This window comes from Prionailurus bengalensis, chromosome C1 (assembly GCF_016509475.1).
Source record: "Prionailurus bengalensis isolate Pbe53 chromosome C1, Fcat_Pben_1.1_paternal_pri, whole genome shotgun sequence".
In the NCBI taxonomy this organism is placed as follows: domain Eukaryota; kingdom Metazoa; phylum Chordata; class Mammalia; order Carnivora; family Felidae; genus Prionailurus; species Prionailurus bengalensis.
Genome location: NC_057345.1, coordinates 160394798 through 160413132, shown reverse-complemented (window position 1 = coordinate 160413132; position 18335 = coordinate 160394798). Strand labels below are relative to the sequence as shown.

The 18335-nt window shown below is 41.6% G+C and overlaps 1 non-coding gene across 1 annotated transcript; it reads right to left on the bottom strand.

Moving 5' to 3' along the window:
• Nucleotides 1-5528: 5528 nt before the first annotated feature.
• On the bottom strand, nt 5529-5635 carry LOC122482240. Its single transcript, XR_006297045.1, has one exon. It is a non-coding gene; the product is annotated as a U6 spliceosomal RNA (small nuclear RNA).
• Between the last annotated feature and the right edge of the window lie 12700 nt (nt 5636-18335).

Genomic DNA, 18335 nt, shown 5'->3' with positions numbered 1-18335 from the left:
GCTGATGAATAAACAAATGAAAACACCTGACTCTGAATTCTGACTCTGTCATTTAATAGTTATTTGAACTGAGGTAAGTTAAGCTACTTAAGTCTCTTGAGTCTTTGCATGCTCATCCATAAGGCTAAGAACATACCTTACAAGACTATTGTGATGATAAGTGGAAGAATATATGTAAACAGGCCCTAGCACAGTGCCTAATACAGGACAAGCCCTTAGTAGATCATAGTTTCCTTCTTCCTGAACTTTCAGGAAGGATAAGGCCTTGATTTTGATAAACTTTTAATTTCAACAAGTGTGCTATGTCTCAAGGAGGTGTTTTCTTTCTTTTCTTTCTTTTTCAAAGCCTTTCATGTTCCTTCTCTGATCATAAGAGTGGTGGTTGTCCAATGTAGAAAATTTGAAAAGTACATAAACACATAGGGATGAAAATAAAAATGCACTGTAGTTCTGCCCCTCATAAACTGTTATAAATGTATACAAGTATTCAAATTAGAATAATACTATATAGTTCTGTGACATGGTTCTTTTTTTTTTTAGCTTGTATATTTCTTTTTTTTTTTTTTAATTTTTTTTTCAACGTTTATTTATTTTTGGGACAGAGAGAGACAGAGCTTGAACGGGGGAGGGGCAGAGAGAGAGGGAGACACAGAATCGGAAACAGGCTCCAGGCTCTGAGCCATCAGCCCAGAGCCTGATGCGGGGCTCGAACTCTCGGACCGCGAGATCGTGACCTGGCTGAAGTCGGACGCTTAACCGACTGCGCCACCCAGGCGCCCCTAGCTTGTATATTTCTATTTTTAATGAGAACTTTTAACAACTTTCTTGTTTTGGGGGAGGCAGTGTCATCTAGTTGACGGAACGAGGGGGGTGGGTATAGAATTTGACAGTTGTTACCAGTTGGCTGGTGACCTTTAGCAACTCACCCACTGATTTTATGTGAGGGCAGAGGAATTTCACAAAAAGAAGAGATGAGATGTGATATTTAAGGCCTTAAAGCCTTAGTCTACCTGTTTTATAGCTTTCATTTTTACAAAGAATTTGAATATATCAGTATAGCTTATTTCTTTTTTCAACATTTATTTATTTTTGGGACAGAGAGAGACAGAGCATGAACGGGGGAGGGGCAGAGAGAGAGGGAGACACAGAATCGGAAACAGGCTCCAGGCTCTGAGCCATCAGCCCAGAGCCCGACGCGGGGCTCGAACTCACGGACCGCGAGATCGTGACCTGGCTGAAGTCGGACGCTTAACCGACTGTGCCACCCAGGCGCCCCTAGCTTATTTCTTTTTTAAGGCGGAAGAAAAATTCAAGGAGAAAAAAGTCAGTAGTATGAACTGAAGAACAATCCATGCAAAAGCTGAAAATTATCAACTGTTATCTTAACTTTGAGTTATCCCAACACTTAAAAAAAAAATCTTTGGTTTGGTTTTCTTTCCTAGTAACTAGTAACATTACTAGTAACATTAACCATTTATTATTTGGGAGATCATGAAAATTTAAGGTAAATACAATCTATTTTCTTTAGCTGGAAAAGAAATTGCTTGATAACAAATGAATTTACACAACAGTATCATTAAATACGGAGACTTTAAAGAGACAAATAATATATTGAACTATTTTAGAAAGTACACACAGGACAAACACATATTTTATCTGAATATATTTTAATGGCTACTTTTTAAGAAATTTTAAACATTCTGCCATTTATTTCACTGACCTATTGTTGACAGTGGCTGACGAAATTTTCATTTTTTTGCATGTATCGCTTGCTGGGTTTCCTTCATCACAAGCTCTATCTTTGTCTTTTCTTTTTTTTTTTAATTTTATTTTTTATTTTTTAAAATTTACATTCCGATTAGTTAGCATATAGTGCAACAATGATTTCAGGAGTAGATTCCTTAGTGCCCCTTACCCATTTAGCCCATCCGCCCTCCCACAACCCCTCCTGTAACCCTCGGTTTGTTCTCCATATTTATGAGTCTCTTCTGTTTTGTCCCCCTCTCTGTTTTTGTATTATTTTTGTTTCCCTTCCCTTATGTTCATCTGTTTTGTCTCTTAAAGTCCTCATATGAGTGAAGTCATATGATTTTTGTCTTTCTCTAATTTCACTTAGCATAATACCCTCCAGTTCCATCCACGTAGTTGCAAATGGCAAGATTTCATTCTTTTTGATTGCCAAGTAATGCTCCATTGTATACATAGACCACATCTTCTTTATCTATTCATCCATCAGTGAACATTTGGGCTCTTTCCATACTTTGGCTATTGTTGACAGTGCTGCTATAAACATGGGGGTGCATGTGTCCCTTCGAAACAGCACACCTGTATCCCTTGGATAAATGCCTAGTAGTGCAATTGCTGGGTCGTAGGGTAGTTCTATTTTTAGTTTTTTTTGTTTTTTTGTTTTTTTTTTTTAATTTTTTTTTTCAACGTTTATTTATTTTTGGGACAGAGAGAGACAGAGCATGAACGGGGGAGGGGCAGAGAGAGAGGGAGACACAGAATCGGAAACAGGCTCCAGGCTCCGAGCCATCAGCCCAGAGCCCGACGCGGGGCTCGAACTCACGGACCGCGAGATCGTGACCTGGCTGAAGTCAGACGCTCAACCGACTGCGCCACCCAGGCGCCCCTATTTTTAGTTTTTTGAGGAACCTCCATACTGTTTTCCAGAGTGGCTGCACCAGCTTGCATTCCCATGTGACATGGTTCTTTAACTTCACAAGATAAACATTTTCCTGTATCAAATATTTTATGATGTCACTTCTGCTGGCTGTGTAATATTCAAGGGGTCGGGATGTTTAGATTTTTCTAATATTTCACTAATATAATTAATTGTGCAATGAACTTCCTTGTTGATAAACCTTTCCCACATTTCTCACTATTTCCTTGGACAAAATACTTGTGGAAATCCTGGTCAAATTGTATGTGCACTTGATGACATCTTATGGGCTATGGCTATCTTGTTTTCCAGAAAGACTGTAAAGAAAGTAAGAAAGATTGTACCAATTTATACTGCCTCTAGCAATGCTGGAGAGCACTACTTTTCCACATCAGGAAGATACTTTTATTTTTTTTTTTTTAATTTTTTTTTTCAACGTTTATTTATTTTTGGGACAGAGAGAGACAGAGCATGAACGGGGGAGGGGCAGAGAGAGAGGGAGACACAGAATCGGAAACAGGCTCCAGGCTCTGAGCCATCAGCCCAGAGCCCGACGCGGGGCTCGAACTCCCGGACCGCGAGATCGTGACCTGGCTGAAGTCGGACGCTTAACCGACTGCGCCACCCAGGCGCCCCAGGAAGATACTTTTAAAAAGAGAAGTTGGAACAGACATGGACTTACCAGTGGAATCTACAGCAATAATTCCAACTGGCTTAATGTTTACAGAATACCAGCAAAGTGCCATAACTATACAGAGGAAAGGACTTCCACAGGCCACTGAAATCTAATTTTAACAGGTTGCCACGCAGAGGGATTCCAGTCGAAGTTTTAAGTGTCAATTGCTATCTGGAATCAACTATAAACATGGACACCAGTTGGATGTGATTTGGGAACCAGCTAATCTGTGGATTTTCTAAATCCAGACCTGCTAGTGATACAGTTGGGAAATAATGCAGAACAAGACAAGCACTCTGCTCCTGGCCAAGGCCTGCGACTTCGATTTCCTGTGTCTTGAACGTTCACCTCTAACCTTTCCCCTGCCTCCAGTTTGAAGGGCCTGAGACCCACTCTGAAGTGGTTAAATCAGAAAAAAAGGAAGATAGCAAAAAGCATCAGCTAATAAGAGCTTCCACTCTTTGTTAATTAATTTCTGCAACTCTAACCCTCTGGCATCTGCCAGCTTCACTCTGTATTGCAGCCAATGAATTTCAAAAATAATTAAAGTTAATGAACTGCTCTTTGTGATAGGACCCTGAAAACTTAACAGCCATAATTAGTAGGAAGTGCAAAGTGGGGAAAGCGTCACTTGCTGATGAACAGAATTTCCTCATCTTGTTGATACAAGAGTCCTGGCCATATGTGAAAGTGATGCTCTATTGAGTCAAAGGAGATGTATGACTGGGTTTACAAATTGAAAGTAAATGAAGGACAAGTACTGATCTTGAAAATGATCTCCCTCGGCTAAAATCAGACCCCTCTCTGGGGCGCCTGGGTGGCGCAGTCGGTTGGGCGTCCGACTTCAGCCAGGTCACGATCTCGCGGTCCGTGAGTTCGAGCCCCGCGTCGGGCTCTGGGCTGACGGCTCAGAGCCTGGAGCCTGCTTCCGATTCTGTGTCTCCCTCTCTCTCTGCCCCTCCCCCGTTCATGCTTTGTCTCTCTCTGTCCCAAAAATAAATAAACGTTGGGAAAAAAAAAAAATCAGACCCCTCTCCCAACATTCCACAATTATTGTATCAAAATGTCAGTAAGAATTCATGATAAAGTGTCCAGCAACCTTAGAGGGTCAGTCATCCCGGCCAAAGTAGGGCATCGAACTTTCCATCCTTTAGTAACCAAAACAAACAGGAAAATTAATGAGTGCTGAGAAGTCAAACACTAAATTGATGGTAGCTCTCTGAATTCAGTTTGGGAAGGATTTTTCGGTGTGAATTTCTTGAAAGCAAATGCAAATAAAGAGTCTGGAAATAGTGGGAATAGCTCCGCGGCTGGAAGGAAGTGACACATCTGAGCAGGTGGAACCTCACCTAGATGTGGGGTTTCCCAAGGGATTATACACATGCTTGCATTCTACTGTAAGGCGATTTTATTTATTTATTTTTAAAGATTTTACTGTTAAGTGATCTCTACATCCAGCGTGGGGCTTGAACTCACAACCCCAAGAGCAAGAGTTGCATGCTCCACCAACTGAGCCAGCCAGGCTCCCCAGTAAGATGACTTTACATGGTAAATGGTCAAACATGTTTTTTCAGCTTAATAGTTACAGATTAATTGTAATTCATATTTAAACCATTCAACTAGCACGGCAAAACCTTCATTTCACAAGTGAACTTTTTCTTTCAAAATGAACACATTTAGGGGCCCCTGGGTGGCTCAGTTGGTTAAGCAGCCGGCTCTTGCTTTTGGCTCAGGTCATGATCTCACAGTTTCATGAGTGCAAGCCTTGCATCAGGCTCTGTGCTGACAGAGCCTGCTTGAAATTCTTCCTCTCTGCCCCTCCCCCACTTGTGCTCTCTCAAAATTGATAAGCTTAGAAAAATAAAATCATTAAAAAAATGTATCTCAGTTGAAAAAAATGAGATGAGTTTAAAAACTAAATATGAATGCAGGTAGAATTTGGTTCTGCCAAAATGTGAAAGTCTGGAATGCTGTGGGAAATTTCAAGGGAGCTACTTTATAATCTTCTTTCTTGAGCTTTAAGATGTACATGTCATCAAATCTAAGGATATCTCAAGTATAAAATGAACCGTTATGAAGAAACAAGAAAATGCTGCCAACTAACTTACGGCCCATGTGCTCTGAGCACTTAGAATTTTATTTTATGTGTAACGAAAGCTCACTTTTAGACTTACTTGTCATTATTGTTTTTTACAGCTGGAACGCTTCACGAATTTGCGTGTCGTCCTTGCGCAGGGGCCGTGCTCATCTTCTCTGTATCGTTTCAGTTTTAGTGTATGTGCTGCCGAAGCGAGCGCAGCCATCATTTCTTTTTTAGTCACATATTACAGCGGTGTTTCTGTGCCTTCCTGTATGTGTAGCAGGTTTTCATGTAGTCCATGTCACATTATGATCATTTTGAAGATGTTTTAACAATAAACCTCAAGTCCTGTGGTACTGACAATGCACATAACTCAAGGGAAGTGACAGCCAAGCACCTATGACCACAGTTTTGCACACAGAGGCAATGGCGCTGGCAATGCGTCTTTGCTGCACCTGATTTCAGAGGAATAAAAAGGCGCGGAAAAGTGTGCGTCTTAGAATAGGTAACATGCACTAACACCTTCTTCAAGGTGCTCCTTAAAGGTCCCTGGGGATTGTTTCCTTTCTTGGGACCGGGCTTTTTCCAGGAGCAGAGATCACCAACAGAGGTGAGGTAATTCAGAAAGCCTTAGAGGAAACAATGAGTTGGATGTCAGAACGCTGTGATACTTCCTACTATCTTGTGCTGCATGGGGTCCTAACTCAGTCAATAGCCAGGCTGGCGCAACTAGGCGACTTCATGCAACAAATCATCACTCAATTGTGATGAATGTGTCAAATTCCCAATTAATTCAAGGGTAGAGCTTATGTAGGATTCACCTCTGTGGCTTCATCACCCACCATGCATTGCACAATATAGGTAATAGATAAAAGACGGTTGACAAGACTGCTAGTTGTAGACAATTCATAATCCCTCAGTGAAATAATAATGATCTTTCAGTAGTGATATCCTCTAATAACTGTTCACTATGAGTGGAATTGTGAGAACTTACGATGAGCCGAAGCATTGTTCTAATTGCTTTACATCAATTCTTTTGCTTTTTCTTCAATTTTTTTGTTTTTATTTATTTTTAAAATTTTTTGTAATTTTTTTTTGAAAGAGACAGAGACAGAGTGTGAGTGGGGGTGGGGCCGAGAGAGAGGGAGACACAGAATCCAAAGCAGGCTCCAGGCCCTGAGCGGTCAGCACAGAGCCCGACGCCGGGCTCGAACTCACGAGCCGTGAGATCATGACCTGAACTGAAGTCGGATGCTTCACCGACTGAGCCACCCAGGCACCCCTAACTGCCTCACATTTCTTAATTAATGTACTACCTAACAATCCCCAAATTAGATACTATTATTATCTTGATTTTACATATGAGGAAGCTGAGGCACAGAGTCATCGGTTAACTTGCCCAGTTGTGGCATTTCAGAGCTAGATTTGAACTCAGGCAATTTGGCTTAGCATTCATGCACTTAACCATTATACTTTATTGCCTCTGCCATATAATGCCTTACAGCTGTAATAAAAGAATAAAAGCAAATAGAATTCTCTAAACCTGCAGATACTTAGTAAATGTATAAAGTAAACCATGCTCTCTGGATTCTCCATAAACACTTATTTATTGATCGTTCAGAGAATGAGGCAGCAAGTACTCCATGCCATGTTAAAATTAACGATAACAAAACCCATGCCATCAGCGCATGCACTGAAAAAGGATGGAAGACTGATCTTAAGACTGTGACCATGAAGTTAAGGCAAAATGTCAAACCAAGGCAAAAAGTTTCGGGCTCTCCAAAAAGCACCTATAGTGGATACACTAACTCAGCATGTAAAAATCCTCACATGTGCCAGCCGAGGGTTAAGTTCAGGCCTCCTTTTGACCACACAAGCCCTGAGACAGTATTTGGAATTTAGTGAGCTACAGCAATGAATTACCTCGAACTGAAATCAGATATGACAAAGTCTCGTCATTGGTTGAATCCCGGCAGACTGTGGTGAATACTGTGTTAGGGAAGTTAATTCAACCCAGAAATTGAATTTTTCTTTTTTAAAGAAATGGCCATTGGGTGTTAATCAGCTATAAAGAAGAAAGCAGAAAGCCAAGGGGATCCGTAAAAGAGCTTTGCCCTGTAAGCACAGTTGCCTCACCTCTGACCTCCATAACTGGCAAAGAATTTGGCTCTGGCAATATTCTTTGTGAAGCGAGCAGCTTGAATCACTGCCACCAGCCAATGAGTTTTCTCTACTCCAAATGAATTCTCCTGAACCACTGAAACTAAGGTCTATGTTCCTGAATGGCTATTATTTGGAAGATTTCTAGAGATACTGCAAAATCTACTCCTGACCCCCACCCCCTTGCCTGGAAGCTGCAAGTCGTGGTATTTAGCCTCTGCTCCAATGGAACAAAACTCACAGAGAGGAAAAACTGGCTGGGCAAGTGATACACCCAGGGTGAAAATGGAAACTGCCTCGAAAAATTATGAAGACACACCCAAAATGAGCAAGTAATAAAGAAGGAGGGACTTATTTACTGTGCTACCTCTTACCTTTGAGAGAATCCACATGGCTGAAGTCCTGATTTTTTATTGCACCAGGGTGTGATATTTTGGGGACAGGCAAGGAAGAGCAGCTGAATTCTACTGAGTCTGAAATCTTCTCTGAGTCAACTGTAGTGAATTACTGACCAGCTACCACAGGTCATATTCAGAAGTTTCCATTCCTCTCATGTCAATAGTCTGGAGATCTTCACAAAATATTGTAATGTACATTTACTGTAAAAACTGATAGAGGTTCCACTACCATTGCTAGTCCCATCCACTACTACTCAAAACAGTCTGTTTAATAGTTTGCCTTTTGTGAAAACATATTCCCATATGGTGAGTTGGCTGACCAAGCATTCTAGCACTTTCCCAGCCCCAAGAAAACCATTTAAGGCATCATTGCAAACCGTCATGTCATCTCCAGGTCCTGTCTAGTCACAAGATTCTATCAAAACAACATATCACTTGGAGAAGTATTCAACTCATCCATTCAGATCCCATCCCATTTAGTGTTCTGACTATGCATTCTGTTTCAAATGAAATAAACACTCTCTAGTCTGCTGCTGAATGCTAAAAATGGAATCCTTTTGAAGAAACAAAAAACAAATAGTTATATAGGTAACAATATTATTGTAGTTTGTTTATTTTTAAATGTTTGTTTGAGAGAGCATGCACAAGTGGGAGTGGGAGAGGGAGAGAGAGACTCCCAAGCAGGCTCTGTACTGCCAGTGCAGAGCCTGATGGGGGGCCTGATCTCACAAACCATAAGATCATGACCTGAATCAAAATTCAGAGTTGGATGCTTAACAGACTGAGCCACCCAGGCGCCCCTGTAGTGTATTAATTTATTTTGACAAGTGCAGTTCCTGGCTCATTGTAAATACTCAAATATTTATCAAATAACTAAAGCATAAATATGTGGTGGATATTGAATGCAGCTGGACATTTTGTGTACCTCCTCCTCCCCATCTATCACTCATTGTGTCCTAGTCACTTTTTCTACGTGATGGCTCCTGGACTGCTCTGAATCGCCCTGTGTCCTGACCCTACTGTGACAACCAAGGTTTAGGTAGTCACCTAAGGGTTCCTTCCTTTCCCTCACATCCACAGGGGTACCGATTTGACATCTCCCTCCCTCCTGCAGCATGTTACCTAGGGGCTGGGAGTGCCGGGGGCCATGTGGGAGCACATGGATTTGCCTGCCTTCCTTGGGGACTCCCTCCCTCTTCGCCCATTCACCTGTCATGTCTCACCCATCTTCTATGGTAAGGTGGCAGCAGCTGTGCCTATACAAGAGACCCCAGACAGTCCCAACAGAAAAAAAGTGGACATAGGACATAGACTGTTTTCTAGGGAAAATACACAAATCTCCAAGAAAAATACACAGAAAGAACAAATCCCACTTTTTGCCAAAGAATGCAAAATTAAAAGGAATAGGATATACCTATCAGAAAGACAAGCAATAAAAGGAATGAGAGAGAGGATGGGGAAAGGCATTCTTATGTTTGGGGGAAGTAAATTCATACAACTTACTCAAGGACGACTTGGAACATGTATAAAATCCTCAAAAGGGTAGTGTCAAACTCAGGAACTTCATTTCTAGGAATTATCTGAAGGAAAAAGACATTACACGAGATGTGCAGTTGACCCTTGAACAATACAGGTTTAAACTGCATGGATCCACTTACATGTGGGTTTTTTTTCAATAAATACAATACTATAAATGTACTTTCTAGCCCTTACAATTTCCTTAATAACACTTTTCCTCTAGCTTACTTTATTAGAAGAATACAACATCTAGTACATATAATACAAATATGTGTTAATCAACAGTCTACATTACCAGTAGGCTTCCAGTCAACAGCAGGCCATTAGTAATTAAGTTTTAGGGGGCCAAAAACAATATGTGGATTTTGAGCAAGGAGTTGATGCCCCTAACTCCTGCATTAATCAGGGTCAACTATACATAACATGGATTTCAATACAGCAATATTTACAATAGCAAAAAACAGAAGTTTAGTTAAACAAATTGTGCTACATTCGGAGAATTCTGTGTGATCATTAACATGATGATGTGTGTGTTTGTGTGTGTGTGTGTGTGTGTATATATATATATATATATATATATATATATATATGTATCTCCATACATATTTGACACAGAGAAATGTTTTGAATATTGTGTTCAGTGAAAAAGCAGACCACGGAACAGGTGATTGGATGTGATATTTTTGCAAAAAGATTTCTAGCATGTTTATGCTTATTTAAAAGTCTGTAGGAGGGGCACCTAAGTGGCTCAGTTGGTTAAGCATCCAACTTCAGCTCAGGTCATGGTCTCGTGGTTCACAAGTTCAAGCCCTGCGTTGGGCTCTGTGCTGACAGCTCAGAGCCTGGAGCCTGCTTCAGATTCTGTGTCTCCTTCTCTTTCTGCCCCTTCCCTGCTCATGCTCTGTCTCTTTCTCTCTCTCTCTCTCAAAAATAAATTAAAAACATTAAAAAAAATTTTTTTAAGTATGTAGGAAAAAATATAAAATACGAACAGTGGTGAGAATATGGAAATTTACATTTTACCCTTTCTGCTAATATACATTTGTGCTTTTGGCAAAGTATGTGTTTTATTTCAGCAATAAAAAATAATTGCTCATGCGGAGCAAAATGTTTTCATTTTTCTACTCCCAATAAGAAAACCCACAAAATTACAGTATTTTAAGCTGAAAGCGTTAATACTTTAACCACTTATTTTACAAATAAGTGGACTGAGGCCCTGAGAAATTAACTGACTTGCCCAAAGGTGTCATCCCGGGCCACTTCAAGGTGAGGGACAGAGTCAGAATCTGAACCCAGAGCAGTTCACTGCTCCTCCTAAAGCAACACGGTATTTCTGAAGAGGACTCAAGCACAGAAGTGTTACCAGGAGGGCTGAGTGGCAGCCCAGTCTGTGGGCACAAGCAGTCACTGGCTCTCAGTAGATCTTGAAAATGGCCCAGAACACAGCCTGCTGAATAGCTGGAAGAAAACTTTCAGAGCATGAAAAATGTTCCACCAGTCTGGCTGACAAGCTGTATTTTCCCATTTGGTAGGTGAAATCTTCTCCAGAAAATGCCATATCATAAAGAGCTCCTTTCTCTGAGGTGTGAATGATGTCTTTCATGAGGAAGGCTCTAAGGCGATAAACTGGATGCCAAGAATAATTAAGCAAGCCCCACGGCCAGGAGAAGACTAAATGCACGAGTCTCCATTCGGTGCAGGTTGTATCAAATGGACAGATCAGCTGATATCAGTAAAAGAAAAGAGTAATTAAAGATTCTTACGCTGCCCTTGCCAGAAGGTTAGCTCTTAAGGTGACGCTGAGAGACCTCACTACTTCAGTCAGTACTGGGATCTGAGTAACACTCTGAATTGAGTCCTGCATCTTTACATCTATATAGGGGGCAATTAGCCCGCTTGCAGTGGAGCTTTTAGACAGCAGTTGCTCCCCTGGTGCCTTCACTCAGCCTCCCTTAGGCTTCCTCCAGGAACGTGGACCAAAATCCAATAAGATTTAAAATCATTTTCTTCTGGTCAGGAAAGGGCGATACTACCATCTTTGAGCTGGTTAGCAGAATATTTTCAGTTCAGTAACACCCTCAGTTACTGAGCTGATCTGGCTACTACATATTTTTCCTGAACTGGTTTTATGTACTTTTTCTTTGAATGGATCTCTACTCCTTGCTTTCCATGGGGCCCTGGGCTAAGAAGGCTCAAGAGCTTACCAAAATGTGAATCTATTAGTGGACTAGATTGGGCTGCATATAACAGAAGAATGCATAGTATCTGCCTAAGATGGAGAACAGTTTCTGGTCTGGAATAGACCCTCTATTTTTTATTTGCTATATTCATCAAAGTGGCTTCTATTCTCAATGCCATCTCATGATCCAATATAACTGACAGAGCTCCATCCATTTCAACCCATTCCAGGCAGCAGAAAGGATGAACAGAAATTACATGAAAATAAGTTCTAGTGGAACCTTGCTAGCCTTGTCTTCTTGAGGTGACTTTGACCCTATGTTCTCCGATCCAGAATGTATTTCTCTGGCATTTTAACTTTTAAAAGGCAGACATGTCCCTCACTTCCCATTTCTGACACCTTACTATAGTCCTGAAATACTACAATGAGAATTATCTTAGAATAAATGATCACCTTTTGCCTCTCTCTAGGTTGCAGGCCAGGATTCCTCCAACTTGTCCTAATGCATCTCAAACAGCCCAGAACTGACAGTGCAAAATAAACCATCCCTAAAGAAGTAGAATGTTATTCCTCCTCTCTCCACTTTTCATGAAGTCCTGATTTCACTGAAAAAGCCCATTAGAGGTGGACAGGTAAACTTACTTTTCCCCATACTTAACATAATAAAGAACTTCCTCATATTTAATCTAAATCCCTCAAATACAAGTCAAACCAATTTTATGTTTTCTCTTCCTTGAAAATGGAGACCACTTAGCCACCTTATACCTAAATCTTAGAAATAAGATAAGATTTTAGTTAATAGGTGAGATATGTGGATTTAGATTTCTACTTTTTGGGGAGAGGATTGCAAGGAATTACGGTATTTTAAAAATACTATTTAACAAGCTAGAAAACACGTTGGAAATAGATCTATAATGAAAACAGATCTATAAGCACTGTACTCCCATGGCTTAAAAACTCGTGCAAACATTTGAAGATATCATGGTCCACTCTTGTAGTTATGACTTATAGAAAGGAATAGATTGCCTGCTTCCAGGTCATGCTAATACAACTTCTCTAGGAATCAGTGATGGATATTCCATGCCTGGTCTGGTTTATCTGTGATAAGAATTTAGTATACTGGAAAATTTATGCACCTAAGATTTTAATTAAAAATAGAATTGTGAGGAGCAAAAAAAAAACAAAAACAAAAACAAAAACAAAATAAACCAAACAAACAAACAAACAAAAAACGTGGGAGGAACTGTGCCATAATGAAGAGTATGATTTTTAGAGCCAAAGAGCCATGGATTCAAATCCTAGTTCGGCCACCTAATGGCTGTATAGTTCTGAGCAAGTCACTTAGTTTTTCTGAGCCTCAGTTTCTTCATCTGCCTAATGGTGTCAATCATAACTGTCCTGCAGGTGTGGGGAAAAGTCTGGGAAGGATATTGCACTAAGGTGACGGAATGCAAATGGCTTACTCCATAAATGTTTCTAGATTCTTAAACTAGGGACATGATAGGCTTCATGAGGACTGGGCAGTGTTTTCTTAGGGACAAGCTGGTCAAATCAAGAATATTTCAGGGGCACCTTGGTGGTTCATTCGGTTAAGCATCCGACTTCGGCTCAGGTCACGATCTTGCAGTCTGTGAGTTTGAGCCCCGCGTTGGGCTCTGTGCTGACAGCTCGGAGCCTAGGGCCTGCTTTGGATTCTGTGTCTCCCTCTCTCTGCCCCTCCCCTGTTCACACTCTGTCTCCCTCTCTCTCTCTCAAAAATAAATAAACATTAAAAAATATTTTTAAGGGCGCCTGGGTGGCTCAGTTGGTTAAGCGGCTGACTTCGGCTCAGGTCATGATCTCGCGGTCCGTGAGTTCGAGCCCCGCGTCGGGCTCTGGGCTGATGGCTCGGAGCCTGGAGCCTGTTTCAGATTCTGTGTCTCCCTCTCTCTGACCCTCCCCCGTTCATGCTCTGTCTCTCTGTGTCTCAAAAATAAATAAACGTTAAAAAAAATTAAAAAAAATATTTTTAAAGAACATTTCACACTACCGAGGAGGAAATAAAGAAAAGCCAAGATAAAACTGAAAAACAAACTCTGTGAAAGGCATCAGGAACTTCTGTTTCGTTTTGAATTCCTTCATCAAGGGGAATTCCCTTCAGACAGGAAAGGAGGGGACAAATTCTGACATCAGGAAAGGAGCTCGATTAGGGGAGAAGAGCTTATTGGGCTCACCCAGCTCAGTGGTTCTCTGTCCCGCTGCACCCAAGGATCATCTGGGGGGCTTACAACTATTGATGCTTGAGCCTCGACCAGAGATTCTGATTCTCTGCACCCTGGGAATTAGATTTTTAAAAACCTCAGTCCTCTTTTCAATGGCTTTTACCTCTGCTGGCACACTAGAATCACCTGGGGGTGCTTAAAAAAGCAATACCCTGCTGATACTCTCTCCCCCCCCCCGTCCCCCAAGATGTGGATTCAATTGGCCTGTGAAGGGGCCCAAGCACAGGTAGTTTTAAAGCTGTGATTCTAATGATTCAGGTGATTCTAATGTGCAGCCAGGGTTGAAATCCAGTGACCTAGATGCTCTAAATTAGCTTGAATGACCTAACCTGGATGAGTTCCAGAATACCGAAAACACTTGCAAATGAAATCGCTGAACCCCTTTGCCATCTTTAAGGAACTGTGAAGAATGTGTTGGAAGAATATTTGGGGTGGTTTTTGAAAGACTCAAGAAGGGCAAATGTGATCCCAATTTTCCAAAAGTCAAAAAAAAAAAAAAAAAAAAGGTACTCTAATCTGTCGTTCTGGCAATTTGGTGTTAAGCCCAGGCAATATTTCTTTTCATTAAAATAGTTTATCAATAGCGATCAATACGAGCTTGCACAGATTCAGCAAGAAAGAGACACATCAAACTACTGTATCTCTTATTTCCACAAAAGTGCCTGACTTTTAGATAAGGGGCATGTATGTATAAACTCATTAAAGGTACAAAGGATAAAGGTCCCCCCTATCCACAGGGAATTGTTCAAAGGCCCCCAATGGATGCCTGAAACTGTGGATAATACCGGACCCATATATGCTACGTTTCTTCCTATATATACATGCCTGTGATAAAAAAAAAATTTATAAATTAGATACAGTAAAAGATTAACATATCTAATAATAAAATAGGACAATTATAACAATATAGTGTCATAAAGGTTACACGAATGTGATCTCTCTCTCTCTCTCTCTCAAAATATCTTATTTTTTTTTTTTTAAATTTTTTTTTCAACGTTTATTTATTTTTGGGACAGAGAGAGACAGAGCATGAACGGGGGAGGGGCAGAGAGAGAGGGAGACACAGAATCGGAAACAGGCTCCAGGCTCTGAGCCATCAGCCCAGAGCCCAACGCGGGGCTCGAACTCCCGGACCGCGAGATCGTGACCTGGCTGAAGTCGGACGCTCAACCGACTGCGCCACCCAGGCGCCCCTCAAAATATCTTATTATACGGTACTCACCCTTGTGATGATGTGAGTTGATAAGATGCCTATTTGATGAGATGGAGTGAAGTGAATGATGTAGGCATTGTGACATAGCGTTAGGTTGCTATTGACATGACAATACGTCAGGAGAAGGATCATCTGCTTCTGGACTGTGGTTGACTGCCAGTAACTGAAACTGCAAAAAGCAAATCCTCAGATAAATGGGGACTACTATATGTGGCAAAATTGTGTGTGTGTGTGTGTGTGTGTGTGTGTGTTGTTAAGGTGAAGAACCAATATCCATGCTTCTCAAACTTGATTGTGCAGTGAATCCCCTGAGCCTCTTATTAAAATGCAGATTCTGATTCTGGAGGTCTGCAACGGGGCCCGAGAATCTGCATTTTAACCAGCTTCATGGTGTTGCACAAGTCCACGGGCCACACTTTGAGTAGCAAGGGTGTAGCCTGCGTGACAGTGGTTCGGTGGGTTAGCAAGCAACTGAACGGCTATATCAAAAGAAGATTGGTCAGTGGGTCAATGTCATTCTGGAGGAAGGTTTCTGTACTTGGGATATACTTTTGTTTAAGAATATTAATAGTGGCTTAGACATTTTTTGGCTGCTTATCACATTTTCAGATGACGTAGGAGAGCTGGTTGGCATGGAGCTGGAAGAGCTAATGACAGAATCAGCATCCAAATAGCTTTCAACAGGGTCCTTTTTCTCTGACCCAGCACGAATAGATGGTTCATGTCACATTCTTTTACAACGTGCTTTCCAATTGGCCATATTACTAACTAGATGAGTGGACTTAGGTAAATCAGTTAACCTCTTGAACTCCTAGGCTCCTCATCTGTAAAATAAATGGGATTATTAGCTGGAATTCTGTTAGCTGCCTGTGGCAGGAAACTCACTCAAATTAGTTTAAGGAAAAAAAAAAACACATGTATTGGCTTCTCCCAGCACAGTTAAGCCCAATAGGTAAAATTATATTATCAAGATACTCTCTCACTCTCTCTTTCTCTCTCTCCATGTTTTTGGCTACTTGCAGTCTTTGTCATGCCAAGGGAAGAGATTTATTCTCTTTAACAAGATCTAGCTATCATAGAAAAGACACAGAAGAGTCCTCTGTGGGTCACATACCCACTTCTGCACCAATCACTGAGGCCAGACGGATGGTGTACTAGAATTGATTCAGTTGCTGGTGGCCCAATTCTATGGAAGAAGGTGAGGAAGGAAGTTTCCTGACAGAGGGACAGCTGGGCAGCACCTCCAACTGTGTCTACTTCAGCCTTTCTAGCCATCTTATCAGCCTGTCATGTCGTCCATACCGCCAGTAGATTTTCTATAGGGGGTCCTTCCACCACCTAGAGTCTTCTAGAAGTAGATGAGACTTTGGTCACAGGAATTCTCAAAGTCCAGTAGGTCTTGCTACAAAGGCCTCAAGAAAGGACTCGTGAAGCATTTTATGGGGTGCTTTTGGAGACCGTTAAATAAAATGGTTTTGTCATAAAGTAGTTGGAGTTTATCAGTTGAATAAAAGTATAAGAGGGCCATTTCAGCAAGCCGGCTGGTGGAAGTCTTATTAACATTAGAAACAGGAGCCAATACTAGCAGCGAGACAAAATATGAACAAAGATCTTAATAGACTGAAAAAGGCGGTTCCCAGGGCAACCTACCAGTGAAAGGCAGGAGCTTTTACTTCGAGTTAGCTGCCGCAGAAAATGAGCGTGGCAGAGACTGTCTTGATGCTGTCACTGTGGCTGTTCTCAGGCAGGGACTTGTCTTCTTCCAGCAGGGAGGTCAGGACGGTGGGCACTTATTGTAGCTATACCCAAGAGTTGCAGGAAGGTAACTTGACGAGGTGCAGCCTAGGACACTGGATTTCAGAAGCCCTGGCCTTGGCTCTGGATTTCAGTGTCGGCCCTGGCCTTGGCTGATGGGGAGAGAATCTTTCATTCACCCCCTGGAGGTAATTTTACAGAGCAGTTGGCACTGGGAAAGGTAGCACAGGGATGGCACAAGATCACATCATAAAAATAAGCTTTGCTCAGACGTGCGCTAAAGGTGAGAGGAGGAGAAAGGGGAAAGGAGATTCACAGGACTGAAAGCAAACTTGGAATCCCTGACACTAGCCTGGGGTCAGTGCCTATGAGAAGCATCGCCCTGCATAAAAAAATGTCTGGGAAAAGTCTAGGAAGGCTTAGTTTAGAAGGGAAAAAAGTTGGGGCCCCTGGATGGCTCAGTCGGTCGAGCGTCTGACTTTGGCTCAGGTCATGACCTCATGGTTTGTGTGAGTTCAAGCCCTGCACGGGGCTCTCTGCTGTCAGCACAGAGCCCTCTTGGGGATCCTCTGTCCCCCCCCCCATCTTTATGCCCCTCCCCCATTCACGGGCGCATGTGCGCACGTGTGCGTGTGCGTGCACCCTCTCTAAAATAAACAAACATTAAAAGGGAAAACAGTAGAGGAGAAATATTATTTTCAAGTACTTACAAGTAAGAAATCTTTTAATGGGCTTCATCTATATTAAATAGAGATTTTCTGAGAAGTGGGCCACAGTAATACATTCTAGTCCAGGGTCAGGTTACTGAAAAGAGATGCCGGGATGATCAGAGCACCATGCGGAGGACTCTGAAGGGAGGATGGAGCTGTGTTAGTTTTGGGTGCGGTGAGGGGGGCTGACTTCCTTTGAGTCATCTCTGTGGCCTTACTGTACTTTCACATCACAAACAAAATCTCAGAAATCTTCCCTTCAATTTCACTTATTGTTCTTCTAACGCCATTCAGGAGGCAAGGCAATCCATCTAATTAAGTGTACTTGTATATGCAGGTGTTCCCATTAGAGAACTAAAAATCGATGGCAGATTGTGTTAATTTTCACAGCCAACGATATTGGCCCACATTATTGGACTGTTATTATAGTTAGTTTGCTCTCTGTTTATCTGTTGCTGACTTTTTTTTTAATGATAGCATCAAATGTAATTATCAAGTAATCTTCAGGGCATAAAAAGGAGCTTCATTCAACTCCTCTGTAATAACAGTCATTACTGTACTCTCTAAAAACAATTGGCTAGTTACTTGCAGCTTCCAAAGAGCTCCCCAATCCGGAAAACTGCAAATTATACAGTAATTATTACTGAGGTTCTGTGGTAACTCCAGTCATAATTTCAATGTAATTGGTAGAGCATGAATAACTATGAATTATGTCGAATATAC